General features: G+C 43.9%; 1 long non-coding RNA gene across 2 annotated transcripts; it reads right to left on the bottom strand.

The window, feature by feature from the left end:
* Positions 1 to 249: 249 nt before the first annotated feature.
* LOC129665738 (uncharacterized) lies at positions 250 to 3,888 on the bottom strand. 2 transcript variants are annotated; one of them, XR_008718414.1, is made up of 3 exons: positions 3,823 to 3,888; positions 2,338 to 2,504; positions 250 to 738 (listed from the first exon to the last, which is right to left on the bottom strand). It is a non-coding gene; the product is annotated as an uncharacterized LOC129665738 (long non-coding RNA). The 2 variants fall into 2 exon arrangements; XR_008718413.1 differs by having other exon boundaries at positions 2,338 to 2,508; positions 3,823 to 3,882.
* Positions 3,889 to 5,099: the final 1,211 nt, after the last annotated feature.

Below are 5,099 nucleotides of genomic sequence, written 5' to 3'. Positions count from 1 at the left end.
TCATGGCTTCTGTTTCTTATGTTACATGTATGCATATATACGAATATATAAACGCAACCTGCTGAGCCCATTTTGTGTTTCCTCTGTGCGCCTGTGTTTAGGGATGGCCGCTTGGGATTGATGACCTACCTGGACACTTGCCTCTGGAGAGTCTCCTCTCTCCTAGTTATTGATAGCCTATAGCTCTCACTTAGGAGTGGGAGCTTGTGAGACTGCCGCCATTCATGTTGCCTTGTCAACTGGTGTCATTGGGCAAGTCTTGTTCAGGCGGTCATATTGTTGAGATGGCCCTCTCTAACAAGGACTCCAGTCATAATGGACTAAAGAATCCACTCACACAACTTTATTTGACCTTAATATGTCACTAGAAGTCATTTTCTGTCTTTAAAGTTCCTGTTTCCAAGGTCAATGCTTCTCAAGCTATTGAAAGGCAGGTCTTCAGCACATGAATTTGGGTCTTTGGGTGTGTGGCAGGCACACAAGTCAAGGCCATAACACAAATGTAAGTCACCTCTGCTCCCAGAGGTTGAAACTGTCCCACAGGTTTCCGCAGCCTCTGCTTGTCATTTGGCAGGGACCCCAGAATCCACCTGCTTTAGAGGGTATAGTGAGAGAGGACTCACCCTCGGTCCCTGTATCACACTGTGGAATACCAGCCTCCTGTGTGACACCTGTGATAATCAGAAAGAATCCAGGTTGGCTGTACCAGGCCTTCCACTGAGATCTTGAGATTTGCTGCTGGAAAATAAAAGATCTATTTTATTATCAACTTACTAGGTTTTGCACGGGATTCAACTGTTTCTTTCTTTTATTATCCTTATCTGCCTTTGGAATTAAGATTATGCTAGTTCTTCAGATGGTCTGAGGCAGGTGTCTCCCCCCTCTCCCTTAATGATCTGCAAGACCAGTTCCTAAAACATTGGGTAGAAAATTTCTGATAAATCATTTGGAACGTGATATTTTTCCCGTCCTGGAAGAGTTCTAGCTAATAATTCAATTTCTTTAAAGGTCATTAGCCTCTCTAGGTTTTCTCCTGATTCTTGGATAAGTTGTATTTTTCAAGAATTTATCCATTTTGTCTAAGTTTTACAATTTATCACTAAGTTTTTTTTTCAGACCCTTTTCATGGGTTTTAACCCTGTCAGTTGTGGCCCCTGTTTAATTCTTCGTATTATTTTCCAGCCCCTCTCCCTAGCGCTTCTTTGGTTTGCTCTGACTGGTCTTGTAAGGCGATGGTCTTTTAAACAATTTATGCGTATGTGTAGTGCTCGTGTGGGTGTGGCATGTGTGTGTGCCTGTGTTCTTGCACATGCCGTGCACATGTGTGTGGAGGCAGTGGCTGCTGTCTTCCTCTCTTGCTCCCATTACTGTTTTTTGAGGCAGGGTCTCCCCTGAACCTGGAGCTCATGGATTATGCTGGGCTGGCTGGTCAGCGAGCTCCAGGAATACACTCATCTCTGCCTCCTGCTGTGGGGATTACAGATGCAGGAGCAGACCTCTTCATGTGGGTGCTGGGAATTGGACTCAGGTCCTCATGTTTGATTGGCAAGCACTTTATCAACTGAGCCATCTTCCCAGCCTCCTCAGACGATCTTCTTATTTTTGCAAAGCTTTTCTCAAAAAGCAGGTGTTAGGCTTCTGGTATTTCTCCCTGTTGAACTTTATTTTGTGTCTTTCATCTAACTCTAACCTCTAACATTCTCTACTTTCACTAGGTCTGTTCTGCTGGTGTTCTTTGGATTTCTTCAGCTGATGCGCACTTTCCGAGTCTGTATGCACAGTGAAAACAGGAGCTTTCTTCTACATACTGCGTAAGTTGCACGGTTAAAATTTTTACATGGAATAAATATGCTCTTACTTATTTAAGGTTTTTCTTTCTGTCTCTGTCTGTCTGTCTCTCTCCCTCTCTCTCTCTGTCTCTCCCCTCTTTCTGTCTCTCTCTGTCTGTTTCTCTCTGTATTTGTCTCTCTCTGTGTCTCTGTCCATTTCTGTCTCTGTCTCTCTCTGCTGTTGTATGGTCCAAACTTGTGATCTTCCTGTCTCAGCCTCCTAAGTACTGGAATCACAGATACAAGCTATTTTGCCACACATCACACATACTCACATGCACACACACACACACACACACACACACACACACACACACACACAGTTTTGGCAACAGAGTCTAACTATGTATCCCATGTATCCCTGGTTGGCCTGGAACTTGCTATGTAAACCAGGCTGGACTCAAACTCATAGAGGTCTTCCTGGCTCTATCTCCTGAGTGCTGGGATTAAATGTGTGCTCTACTATGCCTAGTACAGTTACTTTTTTTTTTTTCACTGAATTTCTTACCTGACCACATTAGAGACAAAACTTGTTGGCGCCAGCTCCATCTATGGCCTGGATAAGGTTTTGTAGGGTTTCCACAGGACTCCGCAGTAAACATGTGTCCTGCTGCTGCTGGGTGCAGACTCCTCTACGGAATTCTTCCTCCGTTGTGTTTGCAGGTTTTCTGTATTCTTGCTTAAAAAAAAAAAAAATTGGTCTGGTCGATCAATTATTCAGACAGATGTATTAAAAATCTTTCACTCTGATGGAGAATTTTTCTGTTTCTCCCTGTGGTTTGTCAATTTGTATTTTATGTGTTCTGTATTTTGCATTTTGGTGCATGCAAGTTTAGATGCCGAATGGATATATTTTTCTGATTCATTGAACCCTTTATCATGGTGTAGGAAGTCTTTATTTTCACCAGTCCTTTTTGTTTAAAAGTCCGTCTCACGTGATGTCAATACCGTGGCAGCAACAGCCTTTTGCTTGGAATTTTCTTGTCACAGCCACCTCGGCTCCCTGCACTTAGACAGCAGTGGCATAAGCCCCAGGGGCCGTGTGCGCCAAGCAATGGTTCTACCACTGAGCGACACTCCACGCCCACTTGTTTTCTTTGATTTAGGGTTTGGTAATTGAAATTCTGGTTTTCCCATCTCTCCCCAACCATGCTGCCCTACTTGAGTTTCTGCCTCTGTGATAAAACTTTCACCACAGTCTGTTTGCAGAAGAAAAGATTTATCTGGCTTACAGACTGTAGACAAACAGCAAGCCGTGGCAGGAACCTGGAGGCAGGCGCTGAAGCAGAGGCCACGAAGAATGCTGCTTACTGCCTTGCTCTGCATGGCTTTGCTTAGCCTGCATTCTTATACCACCTAGGACCTCCTGCCCAGGGGCGGCATCACCCACAGTGGGCTGGGCCCCTTTCATATCAATCATTAACCAAGGAAATGTCTTAAGGGCATGTCCATAGGCCAATCTGATGGAGGCCATCCCCCTTTGAGACTCTCTCTCTTTCCAGGTGACTCTTGTCTGTGCTAAGTTGACAAAAACTAACCGCCACACACGCTTAGAAAGATTTCTTTTTAAGTTTTGTAAGCTCAATCTTTCAAATCAAATTCTAATTCATCCCCAAGCACACCCCAGTTAATTTTGACTACCTTTTTACTTTCCCTTTCACTTAGAATGACTTTCCTTTTACTTCCTGTTTGTGTGTGTGCATGCAGAGGCCAGAGGGTGACATCAGGGTCTTCTGTTATTCTCTTATCTTTTGAGACGGGGTCTGGCTTACTCTCTCCCCCATCCCCACCTCTTTCTTTCCCCAGACCTTGCCTGTTTGGACCAGCCTGGTTGACCACCTCACCCCAGGGATCTTCCTGTCTCTGCCTCCCCAATGCTGGCATTGCAGGCACACTCCGTTCGGTTTTCTTTGTGCCTTTGCATGGTTCGTTCTGTTGGGTGCTAAGGGATCAAGCTCGGGTCTTCACAATTGCACAGCAAGCACTTTCTCACCGAGCCGGTGTGACACTTCTTCACCTTCTATTTTGAGATGGAGTCTCTCAGTAAACCTGGAGCTTGCCATTTTGAGTAAAACAGCTGGCCAATGAGCCCCAGGGATTGCCACTCCCCACTGGTCACAGGTTAACTCCTCTGGGTTACAGATCGGTGGCACTGACCAAAGTTTATGCCTTCCTGTTTGCACAGCAAACATTTTACCCACTGGGACAGCTCCCCAGTGCTGGCTGCCTTAAAAAAATCATTTTCAGTTCATTTTTCTATCTGCTCGTTGGATTATAGACTCTGTGCCTATTTTATTTCAGAGTTATTCTAGTTGGTGTGTGTGCGCTTGACCTAAGAAGGATTAAAATTATAGAACACACCTCCATTCTTCTTAACTCATACAAGAATAGGAATTTGGCCTCCCTTCCTAAATTGTTCACTATTTAAAAAAAACAAAAAAACAAAAAAAAACCTACTTCTTTAGTTGCAGCTTCATAAATTTCCGAATTTTTTTATACCAGCCCCCCCAATTCCACGGGGCTTAGGGAGGAGCTGGCATTAAGTCCTCCAGTGGTAGACATCAGGACCTGATCCTTCAGTGGAAATGACAGCTTTCTGGGATGTCCAGAGACTGCATCCTTGGACCCAAATGTCCACTCTACCTCTGGCTTTGAGATTAAGTAGACTGTATCTTCTTGTAGCTTTTTCTGTTCCTGTCATACCATTGGCTTTCATGTTAAGGAGGCACTGGCCTCCCCTCACGGTTGAGAAGTGTCTGTTTATCTTAAGGTGTTTATGTAGTGTTGCATCGTTCTTTCCAGAAATGTCTGAAGAACTTTACCACGTGATATACATAGTTTTCTTCATAGAAGAGGTTTTAAATTACTTATTTAATTCTTTTAATAAATGCAGGAATGGAAAGTCTATGAGTTGCTTTTTGAATGAGCTTTGATAATTTGCATCTTTCAAGAACTATGTCCATTCAATCCAAGACACTAATAGGTGTCCACAGTATTTCTTTATCATCTTGCTGGTGTCTGTTGGATCTGGAATGATGTATCTTTCTTTATGCTTGTTAGTGATAATTTTGTTCTCTCTCTTATTCTCTCTTGTGTGTGCTCATGTGTGGCGGTCAGAGGTCAACATCAGTTGTCTTCTTCAGTTGTTCTCCACCTTTTTTTTTTTTCATGAAGCAGGGTCTCTCATTGAACCTGAAGCCCACTTATCAGTACTTAAGCTGTCTGGCCAGTGAGTTCCAGAGGTCTCCCTGCCTCTGCCTCCCCAGCTTC

This window comes from Psammomys obesus, unplaced genomic scaffold (assembly GCF_907164565.1).
Source record: "Psammomys obesus unplaced genomic scaffold, mPsaObe1.curated_primary_1811, whole genome shotgun sequence".
Taxonomy (NCBI): Eukaryota; Metazoa; Chordata; class Mammalia; order Rodentia; family Muridae; genus Psammomys; species Psammomys obesus.
Note: the sequence above shows the minus strand (reverse complement) of the source record. Positions and strands in the feature narration are given on the sequence as shown.